This window comes from Larus michahellis, chromosome 8 (genome assembly GCF_964199755.1).
Source record: "Larus michahellis chromosome 8, bLarMic1.1, whole genome shotgun sequence".
NCBI lineage: Eukaryota > Metazoa > Chordata > Aves > Charadriiformes > Laridae > Larus > Larus michahellis.
Genome location: NC_133903.1, coordinates 26,126,167 through 26,148,113, shown reverse-complemented (window position 1 = coordinate 26,148,113; position 21,947 = coordinate 26,126,167). Strand labels below are relative to the sequence as shown.

General features: G+C 44.5%; 1 long non-coding RNA gene across 1 annotated transcript in view; it reads right to left on the bottom strand.

Moving 5' to 3' along the window:
• Positions 1-7,953: 7,953 nt before the first annotated feature.
• Positions 7,954-21,947, bottom strand: part of LOC141747453 (uncharacterized) — a 70,140-nt gene continuing 56,146 nt past the window's right edge. Inside the window, exon 3 of the long non-coding RNA XR_012588735.1 lies at positions 7,954-8,087. This is a non-coding gene — a long non-coding RNA (uncharacterized LOC141747453). The remainder of the gene's footprint in view (positions 8,088-21,947) is intronic.

Genomic DNA, 21,947 nt, shown 5'->3' with positions numbered 1-21,947 from the left:
GCCAAGGACTCTTGCTAACAAGGACTTTCTCACTCCGCGGTGCCTGCGGTCCCTGCTTGCATGCCTCTGCCCGAATGTTGCTTCAGAGATTCCCCAGTCTGTGAGGTATCAAGATTAAACTTGTTCTTTGCCCCTTTCATCCGTGGTTTTGTGGTTGCTCCTGTGTCCTGGCTGCATCGGCTCACACAGTCATCAAGTCCAACCGTTAACCTAACACTGCCAAAACCACCACTAAACCATGTCCCTAAGCACCACATCTACCTATCTTTTAAATACCTCCGGGGGTGGTGTTTCAACCGCTTCCCTGTGCAGCCTATTACAATGTTTGATAACCCTTTCGGTGAAGAATTTTTTCCTAATATCCATCCTAAGCCTCCCCTGCTGCAACTTGAGGCCAGTCCCTCTTGTCCTATCGCTTGTTACTTGGGAGAAGAGACCAGCCCTCACGTCACTACAACCTCCTTTCAGGGAGTTGTAGAGAGCAACAAGGTCTCCTCTCAGCCTCCTTTTCTCCAGACTAAATGATCCCAATTCCCTCAGCGGCTTCTCATAAGACTTGTGCTCTAGAACCCTCACCAGCTTTGTTGCCCTTCTCTGAACACACTCCAGCACCTCAATGTCTTTCTTGTAGCAAGGGGCCCAAAACTGCGCATGATATTCAAGGGGCAGCCTCACCAGTGCCAAGTACAGGGCAACAGTCTCTTCCCCAGTCCTGCTCGCCACACTATTCCTGATACAGGCCACGACGCTGTTGGCCTTCTTGGCCACCGGGGCACACTGCTGGCTCATATTCAGCTGGCTGTCATCCTTTTCTGCCAGGCAGCTTGCCAGCCACTCTTCCCCAATCCTGTAGCGCTGCATGGGGTTGTTGTGACCCAAGTGCAGACCCAGCATTTGGCCTTGTTGAACCTCATCAATCCAGCCTGTCCAGATCCCTCTGTAAAGCCTTCCTACCCTCAAGCAGATCAACACTCCTGCCCAATGTGGTGTCATCTGCAAACTTACTGAGGGTACACTCGATCCCCTCATACAGGTCATTGATAAAGATATTTAAGAGAACCAGCCCCAACACTGAGCCCTGGGGAACACCATTTGCGATTGGCCACCAACTGAATTTAACTCCATTCACCACAACTCTTTGGAGGCTACAGTTAAAAGGCTTGCATCCTCTCTGGAAGGACCCGACCAACGTTCAAGGGTAAGAAACCTTGCTTTGATTCTCATCTCTCATTTGGGATATTCCACAAAGAATGTGCTTAGATAAAGCTGCTACTGTAGACAACAGAGATATAAGCCATTAGATGAACCTCGAAAGAAACTCAGTCCTGCTTATCCCCTCTTTTGGATGGAACCTCTACCGCCAAGCTAGGCTAATACCCGCATAAGAGCAGCAGAGACAACAAAAGCATTTTGACAAAGCACTGAAAAAGGACCATGCTAGGGAGCATACCTGCAGCAGTTTCCACTTGGCTAAACTACGTGAGCAAAGCACATGAACAGAGGATTCTGTAAGTCTACCTCATACTTTTTCCTAGGGAGGTAATTTAAGGCACACAATCACTTCTTCTGAATGCCCGTGGCTGTTCCGTACTGGCAACAAAAATGCCCACGGACTAGGAAATGGAGATGTGCCTTCTTGCGACTTTCCTGTTGGCTCTTGCCATGGGTTATGGTGGTGACCGTTGCTATCACCTCTGCTCTGCAAAGGACACAAAGAGGGCTGCTGCCGTGTTTTACTGCAGGCAGAGTTAGCTACTCTCTCTTCACTTGGCCAAAATTTTCTCCTGTTAAGACTCGGAAAATATTTACTGGATGAAGACCCCTGGAGAAACTGGCACCCAGAAGGCAGGTCCCCCTCTGCCCCAGGACTGCCAGGGAGCAATGCAATATTATGCCATTGGCATATTATGACTGGGCCACCCTGGGCACAAGCACAAGCAGTGCGTGGGGCACCTCAAGTTTGGAGCCTGGCTCAGGCAGCTTCTCCCTCCCTGCACTGCAGGACACTGTACAAAAATCCCAAAGTCCACTTTGGAATTTTGACATCTTATTTCTATTTAATTCACGCTTCAGGACCCCAGTCCTGTTTTGCCTCTCTTCTTTCACCATTAACGGAGGGGCACAAAGAAAACACTTCAAAAGACAGTATTTTCATGTCATCATCTCATGTATTCAAAGTTTAGGAAACGTCAGAATGTAAACCACCTTGCAAATGCTAATTGTTTCTGCACAGCAAATACATCCATTGGGGTGGATCTTATTCCGTAAGAAAGGAAGATCTAGTCTGTCTAAGCTCTGTTGTATTTGCTACAGAAATCGAGGCATGTATAGGGCACAGAACAGAGGACTGCAAGCTGACAGACTGTAGTCTCACAGATAGATAACTTACAGATGATTTGATCGTTTTACTTTTGTCCCTCCCTCTGCCAGCAGCATGTTTGTGTGTTGTTAAGCAAATGACAAAACCCCAAACCTTTTTGAAGTGGCTGCTAAGTGTACATTTCTCTTTCTCTGACTTGAGACGCTAGACTCTGACTTCTAAGAGCTACAAGAATCCACAGCTGCAGGCTAGATGAAAAGGTCATTTTGCATTCTAACAACAACAAGAAGAAATATTAAGGAACATCGTCATCCTTGCACTGAAGAAGGCAAGGTCCTGAAACATGCAATACAATCGGTGAGAATACGATCCGTGAATAAAAGCTTGCCCTGATTTCTGTACACCAGGAACCAAGCCAAAGCTGCAGAGGGGGCTCTAAAGCTGCATTTCCTGCTTTGCGAGTGCTCGACCACCAATCAATCTTTACAGTAATTTATCACCACATGCGCAATCTGAGGCATTTAACAGACATTTCTGCTTTGCATTTGATGTATGGACAGCAGCCATTGCTAATTGTAATTTTCAGTTCTTTTGCAGCATAGTTAGTATTAATATTAATTTGACATATTTTACAAAGACTCTTATTGTGCACAAAGACCTGCTTATTCAGCATTTACAAACAAGAGAAGAATCAAGTCTCAGATTTATCTGCCATACTGAGCAGGAAGGATATTTTCTTTTCCAGAGGAAATAGATAGGTTACGATTTAATTCACATGCCCAAGAATTTCTCTCTGTGCATATTTCTCTTTGACCACACATCTGTTACCTGCTATGAGCTATTGTAAGTCCACTAAGGAATGCTGTTTCACCAGCATCCTAGTTCCACATGCTTCCAGCTACTGGGTTTGGACTATTTGTAGTTCTACACTATTAGTTGTGTTTAAGGAGGTCTCTTTCCAAAACAATCACGCTTGTGCTCTTTCTCTTTAGCTCTAAATGTACACGTTAAGTCATATACAAAGTAAAAAACAAGTCTTAGAGCCTACCTTCTCCTAAACTCCTGATATTCAGGCATCTAAAGTTAGATTAAGTTTTAAGTCAAAATGCTTCACCTCCTCCCAACACCATCCCCAAACCTACAACCCGGTGCCACACCAAACAAAGCCCTACCCCTACCCCTGATGTCTGTGATCACAGCCCCAGAGAAGTCAGGCTCAAAGCATCTCAGATATGCAGAAAAACAAGCTACTGAAAGAAACAGACCCACAAACCCTCAATGTCACATTTAGATATTGAATCACAGAGGCTCCTCATTCAGCATTGCTCTCTTTGCAAGCAGGTGATGGTGTGGAGGTACGGGCAGGGAGTTACTCATGGCAGTAACCAGTCCTGTCTATACAGTGTGCTGCACAGGCACGACCGCTGCAGTATTGGAATCCCACATAACCGATGGAAGACTTTTAAGAGAAACCCATTATCCCAATTTTATAGGAAGCAAAGGAGGCGCAGTAGGGCATAAATGACTTGTGTAAGGTTACAAAGTGGTTTTGCTATGTGTTTTTCCTGACTCTCAGAGCAATACTAGAATGGAAAGCAGCTCCATGTAGCAACCAGTGACCAACAGCAGCTATTTAAGCTTCCTCTCACCACCTTTCACACACCTTTCTGCTAAGCAGATGCTGTGATGCACACTAGTGGAGGAAACGTGCCTGTTCCTCCCACATCAAACACAAAGCCACATGCTTTGTTTAGCTTTTCTGCTGTGACCTTACCTCCTGTGGGTGCTTCTCTGGTACTGAGTAGCCCCTACCCCCCTCAGCAGGCTCTAGAAGTGCTTAAAAAAGGACATGATCGTTCCCCAGATATTTTTTGGACCAGCCTTGCTGTGTTTTACAAGTAACCTGGTGGAGCTCAAGACCCTGTCTATTTTCCTCATTTCATTCAGCTTTTTGAAGAATGCCTTGTGGCTGCCAGTACCACCCTTGCCTGGCCGTTCAGCCAGCTGCTTCCTTCAGCTCCTCCCTAGATGTGGATGGGCAATACATGCTGGCTCAGAGTCTCCAACACAGGGTGTAAACCCATTCTTCCTGGAAAGGTTAACTCTCACCGCATCTTTTATCACTCTTTTCCTGACAAGCTTCCTCATTCTTATACAGTTTTCCCTTTTGGAGCTGACTGCCTTTGTGAGCATGGAGGGGCTGCTTCTTTCATCATTGATGGCTCCTGCAGGGATGCCGAGAGTGCAATGCAACCACTGGTGTAGAGCAATTACAGCCTTTGGGACCACGGCTGATATGCAGAGAAAAAGGAAGGGACTCCACTGCCTCTTGCAGGCTTCCTCGTCAGCTCTTCCCGAAAGCCGCCACTAATTGCGTTTCAAAATTTCTTATGTACATTGTGTCTTGATGTGACACTTGCCCGCTCTGTGGGCATGGGGAAAAGGAAGAGATAGAGGAAGTCTTTCATTACTACTGCATTTCCTGCCCTTGCAGCATCTGCGACTTCTCTTGGTGTAACACAGATTACGTTGTTATCCTGTTGGGCACTAGTTAACACAGACCCTAAACTACGCTTTTCCTAACTGGGCCCAGAATTGTAATCAATTGGATTCTGTAGTACTGCTGAAATCGCTAGCTCATTCACCTGGTTTGACTCTAAAATGACCTCTATATGTATTTTAAAGAAATATGAAATACATATTCTTTATTATATAATACACATATTATAAACATATAATATGTACATACTTCATTTCTTCCTCAGCAGAAGATCTCACTCTGTCTCTCCTCTTTACAATTTGTCACGGTGTTAACAGAAATACCACTGACTATCTTTTGTCCATCAAGCTTCTGATATGTGTAGTATGACCATATCTAGCCTAGAAATGGTTGCACCACTGTTTTGATTTTCTTTTCCATTGCTGTCCTCTGTCCTTTCCTCACAGACACAGAACTTCTGTGACTTCAGAAGTAGTGGTTGTGTCATCTTGAAACTTGTGTGCTTTAGTCCCTGGGAATTTTCCCCTGCTCTTTAGTTTGAAAGGCTCACTGATGACACCTTTCTGGATTTGAAGTGGCAGCTGCCTGTTTCACTTGTAGTTTAAATGGAGTTTGTCCTTTTGATATAGGCTTCCTCTAGTCAAAAAATACCCCCAGTCCCTGGTCAAGCACAGCCCTTCCTCCTCAAACCATTTGCTCTGCCAGATGTCCAAATTTCACCTCTCTTCTTCCCTGGACCAGGCCTACAGGGATCATTTCAAAGAATGCTGCCACAGACAGAGAAACTTGAAAAAAAACCCAAAACAACCAACCTGGATAATTCTTTACACTAGGACAAGCTGGGATTTAACACTCTTTTTCCTCAACAAACAAAGACCACAGCAATCTGAAACAATTAAGTGCGGATGTAGAACTCAAACATAGCGGCTACAAATCACAAACATGGTACCGCAGCACCAAAAGGGATAACTTTTGGAGCATGACTGCCAATGACAACAGGGACTGTATTTTTGATCACTGCAGGTTCTCATCTAGAGCGGAAAGGGTGTGCGAGCCAGGAAGAGTTACTCCTGTAGGGAGGCTTTTTGCTTGCAGCTTGCCATTTGCATGAAAGCCAGCACAGGTATTCCTAGCTGTGTTTCGTTTAGGCCCGAGTTCTTGTTCTGAGAAGAGATTTGCTGCTTACAGCCCACAGAAAAACTGGCAACCTCAGCAAGATACCCTGCGTGAATCCCCTTTCAGATCCTGTTGAGAGAGGATTCGTTACGTTCCTCCTTTCACTATCATGTGGCTTCTCTGAAACTACACATGAGAATCAGCGACCACCAAAACTTCACAAATGATCAGCTCCTTTGGCTTATGAAAGTTTATGACCAAAATAGATAACAGCATCAAAACAGCATAACAATGATGGCGAGATACATGAACAGAGAAAGACATACTGCGCTTCAAACATAGAAAGCTTTCTATATTTAAAACTCAGGTCTTAGGTTTATTCAGCACAAAAATGTCTCAAATACTTCACACTCTGTAATGTAATGACTAAGACTGTGATTGCAGGACAATACATAAAAGGGATGGAATAAAAAAAACCCCAACCTGTGAACAAAACTGAAGCTTATTGGAAATCACCTTGTGCTTCTAAAGAGCGTTTGTTTGGTTTTGTTTTATTTTAAAAAGGCTGGTGCCTCTGAAACAACATCAGACAGACACAACCAAGGTCACTGTTCTACCTTGCCTTTTATGGTTCAAATCCACCAAACACAAGTTACCAACATTAAAGATTAAATGTACTTAGATAAGATTTTGATTAGGTTTAGGCATGGGGTATTTGAAATAGTAGCAATGCATTATCCTAAACTGTCATTTTGGCTAGTAACAACTCTATCCTCAAGGAGATGTGGCAGATCCTGATGAAACAAGAATGGTTTTTTTCATCCCTAACAATTGATATTTCCACCGGCCAAGAACTGGTTTCTGAATCGGCAAGAAACTTGCCCCAGGAGAAGTTTGTTGCATCTGTGTCCCGCGTGTGCCTCAAAGCTTGTTTCCCAGTGCTGCTGGCCACAGACAGAGAACACCTGACTAGGGACCATCAGCCAGATGGTATGAAAAATCCTTTTTCTAGCTTGCGAGACAACTCTTTTCAAGACAGAAGATTTAGATTTAAAAACAAAACAAACAAACAAAAAACCCAAACCCAACCCAACCAAAAACTGTGCTTTTAATGTGTAGGACCAGATCCTCACTAGATGCTTACAGTCTCAGCAGAGCTGTAATAACTTATACCGGCTGACATCAGCTAAATTCAGAAAGCTTTCAGGTGAATGTAGGGACATGTTCTCCCCTGCTGTTGAAGGTTGCTGAGGGTTATACTGGTTGTGTCTCTACACCTGGTCGCAGACACGTATATTTCTGCCCCATTTCCAGCCCAGCACCATCTCTGGCCTCCCTGGCAAGGCAGGGTGCAGTGCGTTGGTCAGCTGGAGACCTGCATGGAGCAAACATGTGACACTTGCACAGGCATGCCCTCAGTGACCTACCCAGCAGGGCTAATGTGTCTGGGAGCCAGACTCATTTCTCATTCTTTATCATCATAGCTTCATCAAGCTCTCTCTCACCTGCCTATTGCTGGAGTCCTTCCAGGCTTCAAGCTTGCTTTGCTCATTGGGACAATCTAATGCTGGAGCAGAAGCCAGGAAGCATTTCCACATGTGACTCAGGGTACCCTAGGACAGGAGGAAGAGATGCAGGGAAAGAGAGCAGCAGGAATAGCTTGAAGGAGAGAACAGGCAGCAGACTCGGGCATATCCTCAGGATAGGAATAGAGAAGAGACATTTTTCCCCCATTAGAGAAGGGAAAACTTAGGCAGTTGCGACAGGCCTTTTAAGGACCTTCCTAAGGACACTCAGTTCATTAGTATGTCAGACTTTAGAAATAAGGGTTAAAAAAGTGCATGTCTTTCAGAGTGGTTAGTAGTAGTTTAGATAACAAAGACCCCAGAAATGTTTCTGTAGTTCAAAACTAAGACCAGCCCACATTTAAGCTTTTTCATTGCCTAAGGGAGTCTAAACTTAATATCTTCTTGGTGGAGGCACTATGGTAGGCCTTAGAGGGTCCTCATGGTAGCATGGTGGGCTTCAGGGTTGGCTTCTGTGAGGAGAGATCAGGAGCTGTCCCCATGTTGGACAAAGCCAGTTCCAGCCATCTTCAAAACAGACCCACCACTGGCCAAAGCTGAGGAAGAGTCAGGAGTGAAGTTAAGCCTGGGAAAAAAGGGGGTGGGAGGAAGGTTTTTTAAATGCCATTTTTATTTCTCACTCTCCTACTCTGTTATTAACTGGAAATAAATTAAATGAACCTTCCCTAGGTCAAGTCTGTTTTGCATGCGATGGTAATTGGCGAGTGATCTCCCTGTCCCTCTCTTGACCCATGAACTCTTTCATCTTATTTTTCTCCCCGTGTCCTGCTGAGGAGGGAGACTAAGAGCATGGCAGGGTGGGCACCTGGCAGACAGACAAGATTAACCCACCAGAATCAGCAAAATGCACGCAAATCCTTAATCAGAACAGCAGTATTTTCCCTCATCTGAACAATGAGATAATTGAAGTCACCAGGAAATCATGCTCTCCCCATTTTTGGTGGGGTTTTTTGTTGGTTTGGGGTTTTTTTTGTATCTATGAGAGACTTCTCTTGCACTTCAGGGTATGGAAAGATCACATCCAATGGGGATGAGACAATGAAGAAATAGATATTTATAAATTTTAGTAACATCTCAGTAGACGCCTAGAGAAGGGTCAGAATTTTCTGTGTCTGCTCATGTCTGTCTTCATTATTGCACAACAGTCCTGCGCAATTTGTTATGATTATTTTTAATCTGTGCCAACTATTTCACATACTGCAATAAGGCCGTTAGTCATAGAAAGGCACATGGAAGTAAACTTCATAAGTACATACAATAAAACATGAGGACAATAATTTAATCCTACGCTTAATCGTCTGCTTAAATAAGTGAGGCTGAGGACCCCTTCTTGAAATGCTGTTTTTCTTTTGAAGTCTGTATTTGACGAGTTAGCAAGTTGCTACATTTGTGGAAGCACTCGGAGTACAAACTAAACATCCCCAGGATAATGACAAAGTTCCTCATGCTATAATTTAATTTCTCCTTCCTTTCGCCCCCGCCATGTAAAATAAGTTATTTGCACAGGGATTTATAAAACAATGAAAAAGTAGGAGCACCCAGTACATTTCAGTATTGCTTCTGATGTTCTCTCTTTCTCAGGAAATAGACAGCAAGGAAAGGCAAATTAAGAAATCTTTCAAATGGAAAGACTGCATGTGATGAAGCCAGGAGCTGGATGTGCTTCCTATGCAGTTGCATTACAACTTTAACAGACCAAAGTCTTCCTCTTTTCCTTCATTTCCAGATGATGGGTTTCCATCTATTCCTACTATTAGCCAAAAAGAGCAGCCTCATACTTTGTGTTACTGAAGCTTGTTGTAAGTCACCACTTAAGAGATATATTAGAAACAAAAAAAAAAGTTTTCTAATTTCTTAGCAATAGAATGAACATTTATCATGTGAAACTCCCTGCTGGTGGTTGGAAGGCTACGCTTCACACTGCAGTCACTGCCAGACTGAGAGAAAATTCCTTTCTCTTCTGAAATGTGGCCACCTACTAAGCCAGAGGTGCATGAATAAGGCAGACCGTTAAGCACCACAGCATCTGATACCAGCAAAAGAGCCAGCACACCTCATGCAGTCTCTTTGACTCCAATCGTCACCCATATCTGATACTTACAGAAAGGAAAACACCCCAGATGCAGCTTGCACCAGGGAGAAAACAAAAACTTCCTGACCTCGGCAGATGACAAGCAGAATCCCAGAGCAGTAACGGAATATTGATATTACCAAAGATTAACAGCTCTCAAATACTCTCCATCCCTTTCTTACCACAACTAAGGCTACTGGTAATCAAAGGATTTGTACCATTAAAACTTCCACCCCTTATTCTAAGATTACCCTCCAATAATCTTCTCCTTTAACTCCATATAGAAGCAATCCCCCAAGTCATCCAGAAAGCCGAACAGCTGTTCAGAATGGTTACAAAGCTTTTGGCAATTTTCAACTTAATCTATTCATAATTCTTGGACTCAGAATTAACCTTGAACAGAAGTAACCTCCTTCTTTATACGCTTATAGAGAAACTTGGCATATTCTGTAAATCTATCTGCTAGGCTAAACGACAAACTCTCCACTCTTTTCATAGGAATGAATCTCTGAAGGCTGACCTGGCCATCCTAGGAATCCTTTTGCTCCTCTCCACTTTATTTACATATTTTCTTTTAAACATCAGGCATCAAAACTGTACCTAATACTCCAAATGGGGTCTTAAAAACAGTTTCTATGATTACACTAACGCTTCTTTGTCTCGACTAGGAATTTAAAGTCTGATGTATCCCACAGCCTTACAAGGCTTTCTTACAGCTGAGTCACAATGACAGTCCATCCTTCTCTCTCCTACTTCACTGTCTGTCAGGGAACAACTTCCCAGGGTATTGCAAAATTTCTTGCTCCTTTTCTCTTAAAAGGCAGCTGTGCGCTTTGTGCTACTGCTTTCAATCCTCAGTTCAAAAGATCATTTAATAATGTTCCTGTAAGAAAAAATAGACCTCCACAATAATTATATTGATCCCAGCTACCTCATCTGCAAACTTAATGGCCAAATATTTATACAAGCAAGGAATATATTAAGTGGTGTCAGTCTTGGAATTCCACTATTATTTCCAACATGAAAGAGAAGGTCCTTATGGGGTTAGGGATCAGTGTTTTCCTTGACTCTTAATTATGTCCATGGCATGTGTATATGTGTGTATATATATATACACATAAGTATAGCATCTGCACTTCCTCCACAGCTGCTGTTCTGTTTAAGAGGCTGAAAAATCTTCGTTCCATTACTTGTTTTCTTTCCATGTTTCATTTCCACTTTTTATCCATGAACTAGGCTCCAAGACACGGGCTCCTTAGATACTCATGCTATCTTTGCATTCCATGCAATTTCTAAATTTACCTTTGCTTGGGATGTTCGTTCAGCTGGGGAGATCCATTACTGTTCTTTGTGGTAATTTCTCACTTCGGTTTCAAGGTTTCTGTATGCCATCCTAACCAACTTTCTTTTGTACTGACCATACCTCCTATTTGTGCCAGAATTTTCCTTTCCACGCACCATCTACATGTAACGGCCAGAATCCAGAGTCTTTCCAGAGTTTTCATGGGCAGTAGGTCTAAGTTAAACTAAATTGTTACAATTAGTCCAAGGCAGTATGAATCTCACCATGGCTTTTCCCAGTAAGCCACCACTCTCACTAAGACAAGCAGCTCTTTCTCACAAGCGTCCAACAGTGTCAATCAGTTCTGAATGAGCACGTCTGATTTCAAGCTCAATGCATCCAAGAGAAACAAAGAAGTTCATATTCTACAGTCCAAAGGCATATCTGGATGCAAAAATAGTTTGTGGTTAGGACTTCATAGATCCTTCCTCAAACTAATCTCTCTCTTAAATCAGGACTCATCTTTACCGTCTTGTTTGTGTTTTTCTTGAATTTGTTATTCTTCTCTAACATTATTCTAAAATAATTGATTAAAAGATAGCGTATAACACAGCAAAGAAACCAGATAATTTTGCAGCCCTAGCATTTTTAGCAAACATGGTGATAAACCACAAAGCAGTCATTCTGTACCAATGAAGCACTCTTCTCTCCTTTACATTGCTCCACACTGGCATCAAACTCGCGTCACAGCCCCCTGCTTCCAGAACACCCTGAACAAAATTAGCCTGTACTATGTCAAAAAACTACCTCCTGTGCACAGGCTGCATAACACAGCTGCTCTGCACCTTGCCAAACAACAAATGCCTTTTCCAAGACAAACGGTTGCTTATCTTTAACGCTTTACACATTATCTCAGCTTCCAGCCACGATGTTGTCACTGCAAGTTGGAAATGCAGCTGGCAGGTTATGGGGGAAGACAGAACAAGACAGGAGCATCTACCTGAGCAAACAGAAGTGGTGGGCCTGGGGGAGGAGTTTTGAGTCTGGCAGCTTGACGGTCAGCGCAGCAGCATTGCGTGAGGCAGTGCCCCAGTTCCTGGCTGTGAGTGCCCCCGCGGCCCCACATAGCTCACATCAAGCTCTCTGTGATCCTGCCAAATTTCCTGGGCTGCATCAAAAGAACTGTGGCCAGCAGATCCAGAGAGGTGATTCTCCCCCTCTACTCTGCTCTCATGAGACCCCACCTGGAGCACTGTGCCCAGCTCTGGAGTCCTCAGCACAAGAAGGACATGGACTTGTTGGAATGGGTCCAGAGGAGGGCCACGAAGATGATCTGAGCACCTCTCCTATGAAGACAGGCTGAGAGAGTTGGGGATGTTCAGCCTGGAGAAGAGAAGGCTCCGGGGAGAACTTAGAGCAGCCTTCCAGTACCTGAAGGGGGCTACAGGAGAGATGGGGAGGGGCTGTTTGCAAGGGCATGTAGCGATGGGACGAGGGGCAATGGTTTGAAACTAGAGCAGGGCAGGTTTAGATGAGACATTAGGAAGAAGTTCTTTACACTGAGGGTGGTGAGACACTGGCCCAGGTTGCCCAGAGAGGTGGTGGAGGCCCCATCCCTGGAGACATTCAAGGCCAGGCTTGATGAGGCTCTGAGCGACCTGATCTAGTTGAAGATGTCCCTGCTCACTGCAGGGGGGTTGGACTAGATGGCCTTTAGAGGTCCCTTCCAACCCAACACAGTCTATGATTCTATAAAATGGACTCAACCTGCTTCTACTGCAGTCGATGCTCCTGTTACCCAGCTCTCGCTGTTTCACCTGAAAGACCAAACTGACAAACCACTCTTTATTTACAAACTCAGGAAGTTCAGATGCCTTTTTTTTTTCCCACTTGCATCATAGATCTTAGCAGAGAGCATCAAAGATCTTAGGCTGATCAGCTCAGGCACTGTGTGGCTGCGATATGCAGTCCTGCAGATGCCCCTCCGTTGGTGTCACCGTCCAGGGCTCATTGCAACACCCTTAAAGAGGCAAGGGAAATGAGCACTTTAATGGCAGGACAATGCAGATGGCATCTGCTGGCACATGCTGATGCAGTTTCAGAAGTCATGGGACTCTCCAGAGTTCAAGTATTAGAAACATACAAAAATGCCGCACGGTAACAATTTGGAGGTCATGAAAACCATATGGGCAGAGTGTTAGAAATACCGCTGTTCTGGGAAAAAAAAAAGCCTGGATGTTTTCTCCTGTCTTGAAGGCTAATGCAAAAAAAGGAAAACGAGCAAAAACAGTGATCCTGTTTTGGGAAGGAAGATCTTGGGTGGGAAGATTTAGGTCATGTCCATGGCATTCCAATTACGGCCACACAAAGTTAAAAACTTTGGCAGCAGTTTCAGAGGGCAAAAAAACGCAGGAAGCCAATAGTTTTGAGACTATCTCATTCTGACTTTGGGAATTAGGAAAGTTGAAGAAGGAAGTTTCGTGAACTACCCTTTTCAAGTTAGGTCTTTCACAAAGGTCAGAGAGAGAGCACAATGCCCTGAGATCTTTCCACCCGGTGAAGGGCAAGATCTCTGCCCAGTTTCCTTCAGTCATCTTGCTGGTTTTGCACACCCACCTCTCATTCCTCACAGGAGATCTGTGGTCTGCTGCAGCCCTTTAGAAGGACATATGTTGTCCCTGATGACACCTTCAGCCTGTTCATATTGCAGTTGCTCATCTTGGATAGTCCCCTGCTCTATGCCAGTGGTGTACCTATCATGACTCAGATCTGTACAGAACTTTTGTTTACTTCACACCCATACTGCACCTCACACAGGGTTCCAACCTCAGCCAGGGCATCCTGACATCACTGTAGCTTCACTGCTACTGGTAAAATCCTCCTTCATAATAACTGTTTTTCAGTCATGGCCAGACAGTGAGGCCCACCAATGGAGTCGAAGTCTAGACTGCTCTAAGAGAAGAATTAATAGAGCATCAGGGTACAACAGACTCCATCAGCTCAGACCTAGAATGACTTTCTCCTCTGGTGTATTGCCCATGACTTTCACTGCACCTCTTCCTTGGAAGCAGTTGCCGCCTTACCTTCCTGGCTTCTCTTACCCCCTTCTAGATATTCACACTTACCCTTTCACTTGTCTCCTCTTTTCCATCCCTTCTGATCCCCACCTAATGTTTTCCAAAGCACTATGAAAACACCAACGCCTTCCTCTTTTCAAAAGCCAACTGTGGCATCTCCAGATTCACAGATCTAACTGCAGATAAGTGCTGCCATTCAAGCCGGGATGGTGAAAGAAAAACTGAGCACATGGATGGAGTTAGCACAGAGGAGCTAGAAGTGGCCATATCCCTTTGGAAAGCAAGAATCCTTCTCTAGCAAGCTATGTCCCTAATGCTAGTACAGCTGGGCTTTGTCACCCCAGGCTGCCCTCACAGCATTGATGGGGGGGGGCAAAAGACCATTGTTTCCTGGGAATTCTGTGCATCAACCTGGTACTACAGATTTCTGTTATTATTCAGTCCTAGGAAACCTCTCAGGGCAAAGAGAGACTCAGTCAGCAAGTTTTCCTAGAGAAGTGATTTGGGATAACATCACCAACTACATCCCCAAGGCTTGGTGCTCTCACAACACACTAGGGAAATCTCTTGGCAGAGAAATAGGAAAACACAAGGACAACTTCTCCACTTTTCTGATTCCCTTCTAATCACTTGGCTGACTGCTCCCACCATCCGCATTTCTAATGCTCAGTGCCAGAGACAGCTATGCTCCCAAAGGCAGGAGGAGTGTATGTCTCAGATGAGAGATTAAATATAGCTCTCCTCAGCTTAGGCAACACAAGGACTTGAAGTCTGTTTGAATTAATGAAAGATAGATAAAAGAAATAAAGCATCCAAGCACAAGGAATGTAGAACATAAATACTCTACTCGCCATAGAGTAAGATGATCGCAGCAGGTATCGGACACTTGATACTTGGCACAGTCGCCTTGGCTCAGTCTCTGTGACTGTAGTCATAAATACTAATCCTCTTTACTCATGGATGTGAATCAAGATGGTGTGACTTCTGACCATCAGCCACCTTTGGCAGCAGACTCTTTTTGAACCCAAAGTAGATGGATGGGCAGACAGATCAACCCCATCTCCTCATTTCCCACGCCCAGTATTCGGGACTCAGAAGTCCCAGGACAAATCTTAGCTTTCCTGTTTAGACAGCACAAGCAGGTGCTCAGCTGCTTGTGAGTTTAGGTCTCCCTGGGGACCCTGCCCTCATTCCCCTGCATTTCTCACCAGGGTTGTACCCAGAGAGCATGATCCAGCCTCTGTACGTGGCAGCATAGAGCTGCTGCTGGGCTCAGCTTAACAGCCAAGGCACAGATACGAAGAAGTGGCTTTCTGCCACTTTCGTGCAGAAGCATGTCTCCCACTTCCCACTGCCAGACCTCCTTCCTTATCACACAAGAACAGGAATGCCTGCTCTGGAAAGCAGACATTTGAAGAACTCAGACATGGGATGAACCACCCACACGCGCTCTGACATAGTTTTACCACCCACCAACAGAGAAACCACCTCCACCCCAACTTCAACGGTTTTCCATCACTTCTCTCATGATGGGGAAAAAAGCCAGTTGAACACATTTATTCTCAAAGGACTGCTATTTAATAGAGATCTGCTATTTATAAGAGGCCAGTCTGTTGCAATTCAGACCTTGGCACAGTAACCTCGTTCCAGCAGTGATCCCAGAGTGAGACTGTTGATATTTGCTCCACCTGCAACCACCAAACAGCATATTCAGTGTGTTAAACCACACACCATCTTCACACATGTCTATCAGTAGGGATCTTCACAAGGGAAAGGAGATGGCATTAAAATGATGATTTCCATGATTCACGGGCAATAACACAAAAACACTTGAGATAGGATTAGACTGCCCTGCCATTTGATACCTGATAGCTGCTCAGCCTAACGGATCATCTAGTTCTCACTAGACAACGGGGAGAGATAAGTATCCAGAGAAAATTGTTCATCTCTGAAACCCATTCATCTAGTTTAGGGTGAGAGAAATAATCCTCTGTAGATGACTGACTTTTTTCATGGACTACAGAAGCAGCCTAGAGGTAGCCACTGTCTAGCAGTCTGAAGGAAGGTGTGATGACTTGCTCTCCTGGGAATCTCTGTCAGCATAGCTGGCCCTGGTCAAGCAACGCTGCAGCTGAGGAGTAACCTCCATTTTGACAAAGACAGTGGCAGAGCTGTAGGAAGCTCTAGCAAAGGATCACTGCAGATGGCCTTTGGTGCAATATTAAAACTAGGTATTTACAAAAATGTCAGCTCCATGTGAAAGTCAAATGCCGTTCCACAGGAAAGCTTGTGGGACAAGTGTCAAAAAGCTTGAAAAACCAATGCCCTAGTCAAGGGGTCACTGCATGGAACTCGGAAGATTTGCAATCACTTTCTTACCAATTACTGGGCCCTTTGGTGATGATCATGAGATTGACGTGTTTTGGAGTAAATTATTAGCTCCTGGAACAATTTATTAGCAAGTGTGATGAATGGTCCATCTGGTGCTTTTCCATCTAAGGCTTGCAGACTCAACAAATACTTGATTAATATAAACACAGACTGTGGGTTTGCGATGATCCCTTTTAATACCAAAAGACACTGCTTTTCATAATTATCCACCTCTCTGGCTGGGCAAAATTTTGTCACACCGGGTTTTTCAAAATCTCCACTCAAGCTGTTGTGGAGTAAATGGCCGATTATACTGGAAGTCCCAAGACTCATCCAGATCTATTTTTAAATACAAACAATTCTGAAAACGAAAGACCAAGACATGTTGGTCTTAATGTTAACTGCAAAGAACAAACCAAGAAATTTTCTACGGCTTATGGATGGATTCCAGCACAGACACTTCATATTTGCCACGACCTTTCTGCAGTCATTGCAAAAAGTTACATCAAACCCAGAAACAAATTGAAAATTGAAACTGAGACATAAAGTATGTAGAAACCTGAAGAGTTATGTAATTATTTTTACTGGCACAGGAACAACTGAAACAGATTATTTCTATGTCAGTGTCAAATAGAAGAAGCTGCAGACAGAGTGCTCCTTCATACAAAGAAAACTGTAAGTGGTACTGGAAGAAAATTTAAGCAGGGTGAGTAAGTAATAGAAGTACCACGCAATAGTATGGGTAGGTGTCAGGGCAGGAAAGAGGATGCCCGATTTTAACATGAGCGTGTTCCAACTCATTCCAAAATCAATACAATTCCATTGAGGAAAATGAATGAGTTTCGCTAAGTGCTGTAAATCAGACTTGTGCTCTGCAGCCCACCCCTGCACAGTAACACTTGACATCACAATTCTCAGGATACCCCACTCTGCTAAAAATACTCATGTTGAAGTGATGGCAGGGTAAAAAGAGTTAGCAGTTTCTTAAAGAAATAGCAAGCCATATCAAATAATACAGACTGGCGCCACTTTCCTATCTGACTAGGGTGAGGTTTACCTGTACCTCTGTGGCAGGGCATTGCACTGTGCAGCTCTGCCTTCACTTCTTTCTGTGCTCTACGTGGGGAAATCCACTGCTGTGCCTTAATTCCCATTCACCATTCCCTGTGGCAGGGGTTCTGCCTGTCTGAATGCTGCTGCAATAAGGAGAGGGCAAACAGCCTTTCTCTCCCAATGACCTCAGATCTGCCTGCGGCTATAGACCATCCCCAAGCCCTCCCAAAAAGTCAGAAGGAGGAAGGATCCATAATGAATTGGATGTTGTAGACTAGAAAGCAATGACATTATTATAAAAATCATAGAATGGTTCAGGTTGGAAGGGACCTTAAAGATCACTCAGTTCCAACCACCCTACCCTGGGCAGGGACACCTCCCACCAGACCAGGCTGCTCAAAGCCCCATCCAGCCTGGCCCTGAACACCTCCAGGGATGGGGCAAAGACATGAGCACACTGTCAGCAGCAGGATTGTTATTAAAATAGACAGAAATCAAAAAAGGCAACCAGAACAACCAATGAACAGAAGGACATAGAGCCTGAATAAAGCGGGCCTGTTTACACAGGAAAAGAGGTGGCCAAGAGAACCAGAACAATAAACAAATGAGAGAAAGCAGACTGGGAACCAGTGTTCCTCTCTTGCAAGCGGAAGGGAAGATGTATAGAAAAAAATGACATCATATGCAAAACTGGTAAAAGGAAACGCTCCATCACACAGTGCAGAACTGAGCACAGAACCCCTGACCTCAGAAGTGCCATGTAAAGGGCTAGGCACGTGGTGGGAATGGTGTATTTGGTCTCAGAAGTGTGCTGGGAGGGCTCTATGCTGTGCCCATCTCCTCTGTCCTCCCCCCAGACCTAATATCCCTTTTCTCCTGGCTGGTCTGATCCTATCTGGATAACAGTTCTCTCCTCTTCAGGACCCACTTCCCTCTCCAAGGGAGAGTAGCTTCCCTCTCCAGCACCCACTCCTCCATGCAAGGCCCCTCTGCTGTCCTACTAAAGAGCGTTTGGGATTGGGAGCCCTCAAGAGACAGTTTAAAGGACTGTGAGCCAGGTCATAAATCTGTGTTAATAGCTTCCTGCCTCCTTTCATACTGCAGAGGGGTTTTCCCCATCTTATGTGCACATGTCACCTAAAAGGAGGAAGACCGAAAAGCCAAAAAAATGCCAAAGCAGGCATAGACGTTGGCAGCCAGTGAGAGCAGCAGCATACGAGAAACCTCTCCCATTAATTTCATTGCCAAATTGCAACTTTGAAACTGAAAAAGAATTTTTTTTTTTCTACAGATGTCAGAAGACCCTTTGAGAGCAGCAGAGCAGTACATTAGCTGGCTAATAAAAAGCCTCCTATGAATAAAACCAGGAAAAAAAAAATAAATCACACACACACTCTTAGCTTCGTTATCTGAGCACACCGATACCTAATTTTCACTAATAACTTTTGATGCCTAAACCAATTTGTCTCTATCTCTGTAAAGAACAGGTCTTCCTCAGAGGTATTCCCAAATAGCTTAGTGCTCATGTTTCAGTGGCTGTGTCTATACATCATACTTGTGACCTCCAAAACGTGTCTCAACTACATGCCATTCACACACAAAGGTCGAGCTTGCTTAAAAAGCCAGGACAGAATTTGAACACTGATCCCCTGGGAAAACCAGGTCCACATTCAAAATTCTAGTCTTTACTGTTGTGAGGCCCATACAGCCTCCCCTATGCCATTAAAGTCCTGGTGCTTTATCCTTGGAGTTGAGAGGCATTGGCTGCTTTGTGATTAGTTGTGGTAATCAGTTCAAAGACCATCAGTCACAAGCTCAGCTTGCAATCAGATAATTTAGTGATGGGCGAGCCTCCCAATGTATTCCATGTTTAACAACTGGAGCATTACCCAGCTCTCATAACACGGAAACATTAAGCATTTGATGAGCAGAAGTCTGGGATAATTTGTTACATGGTAGAAGTGTTAAGAGCAGCAATACTGAGAGCAAGAAACCTGCTCGGGAGTCATGGTGATTCATGGCCGTACTTGTGGTCTGTGTTGCAGTTTTGGTTGCAGGAGGTAGTGGATGATTAGACGTAAAGATGAAAGTGGGCTGTTCCCACTGTCTTTTGGACTTTTCTTTCGGCACTGCTGCCAAAACCCTGAAGGAATTCTGAACTCACAGACACACAGGGGCTTTTCTGAGCATTTCATCATGCAGCCTATGTATACAAGCAGCACCACACACAGCCTCATGTGTATTGCAAAGAAATTCTTTTCTTTTCAAAGAGGCTGAGCACCTATCTCTGGTATCTCAGAACACCTTGTCCCCAGGTCACTGCTAGCTTCCCCTTCCCACGCGTAAGATGTTTTCATTATTTCTTTCCCTTCTGCACACTCGTTTTTCCCATGTGATGAAATACTTGACTGCAATACAAAGAGAAAAGAAAAGCAGGATAGGCTACCAAAGGTCACGCTAGCTATTCTGACACTCTCTCATTCATACCAGGATCTTTCACTGCTGCCTCCTGCAGTGTTTCACTATTCATTTCCTTGGAAATTGTCCAATACAAGTACAGTCTGGGAGTGTATATATGCGCGTGTGTATTGGCTTAGCCCAGCAGTTAGAGGGAACGGGTTCCACTGGTACGGTGTCTTGGTTTTTCTGTGCTGAAATAGCAACAAAATTTGAAATAGCAAGAAAACAGCACCATGGTGTTTCATATAGGCATGCACTTTGATACAAGGACATGAAAAATACAATGGTGTTTGTGACAAAGGAGAAATTATTGCAGAAGAGAAGCAAACCAACGCAGAACCTACTCATGAAGTGAAATCGGTGCAGAAACAGCACTCTGCCTTTGACAGAATGAAAGGGATAAGACTGCAGCTGCATTTTTACGAGCCGCATTTGTTAATGAGAACATCTGCCCTGTGTACGAGCCACCAGTGTTTCAATAGCCTGGCTCTCTGGTGGCTTCCCGGGGAGAACCCTGGAACCTGCCACTGTGCCTAACTCGCTTCCAACACCTGCCGCACTTGCCTTGTCCGGGAAAGCTCTGGCAATGGAGATTCAGCAGCTGCCATGGATGACTGATGACAGTGCCTCACCATCCTTAGCATTAAAAGATGTCTCTCGGGTCCATTTCAAATGTTCCTCCACCACAACAGCTCATGACTTTTTGCCCTATCCACCATGGATCTGGAGAACAATTTATCTTCCTTCCTGCATGTGCTTATTTGCTTGTGTGAACATTGTTATGACCCTACTCAGCCTTTTCTTCTTACGCAGAATAGACCCAGTTAATTTGATCCATGAAAGCATATATTTAAGATCCCCCTGGAAGAGCAAGCAAGCTCCTGTTCCACTTCAGAAACAAAAATTGTCAAGCTGAGTTCCTAGGGCACAGTCTTTATTTCTAGTGATAACATGAGCTGTGACAGGAGCTCAGGCTCCAGATCTTAGAACCAAACTAGTAGCCAAGAAATTCTTACCTTAAAATTAAACATCTTTGATCTGAAGTCAAAGACAGACTAAACACGGAAATCCAGGCTCATTCCTCCCTGCAAGGTCTACATTAGGCAGGTGCAAAGGAAGCGTGTTGTTAACAAATACAAAATGAGCCACCAGAAGAAATTAATTCATGCTTCTTGCAACTATTTTTGCGTCCTGAATTGGAAACGCCACTCAGGAAAAATGCAGGTGGGGTTGTCTCAGACAGTTCAAATAAAACAGCTGCTCAGGAGGTAGCCGTAGGCAGAGGAAGGCCACAGAGAGATCAGAAAATGCTGTCATTACATTGCTTGTGTTGCCCAAAGGTTGCACAGGGCTTCACTGCTGCACCACCCAGCCGGCTTTCTCCTGACCCCTGTCTTGCTCCTGCTCAGCTCCCGCACAGCCCTGACCCTCCCTGTCTCCCCACAGCATGACCCATTGCTCCCCAACAACCTCACTGTCAACGCCAGCTCCTTCTCTCAGACCCACAGAAACACCAGCTCTTCACCATCAATATACTACCCCTCTGCTGTGCATTTTATCCTACTTGCCTCTGTAGGATTTTCCTTTTTTTACTCAGAAGCTAGCAGCATTGAAATGCCAAGGCAACTTCTTGCCTCTTGGTTCTGTAAACAGGAAAATTCCTTGGATGCAAAAGAGAAATGGAACCCACAGCCCAGACACGGAGACAGAATCACTTCAGACAGACACATTCACAGCATTTGGCTGCCAAACAAGAACCCTTCCTGCTAAGGAGACGCAGACAGATCCCTCCTAATCTGGCGGGCTTTGGATTCTTTTCTTCCTTCCATTGCAAGAGTGTGCATTCCTGAAAACTACACAGTTTCCCTGCCAAATTCAAATGGGCACTCGAGGGGCAAAGAGAAAACCTTGATCAGTGCAGGAACCGCAGAGGTAACAACCTGATCAGCAAGGAACACTCCCTGCAGTTCCAAACAGGAGGTGAACCGAGCAGCTGAAGCTAGTGCAACTTTGGCAGACTGACAACTAACTGAAGACATTTAAGCATTTACATAGAAAGTATTCTTGTTTCACATCATTTCCTGGCAAAAGATGAAAGACCAGGAAAAAGTC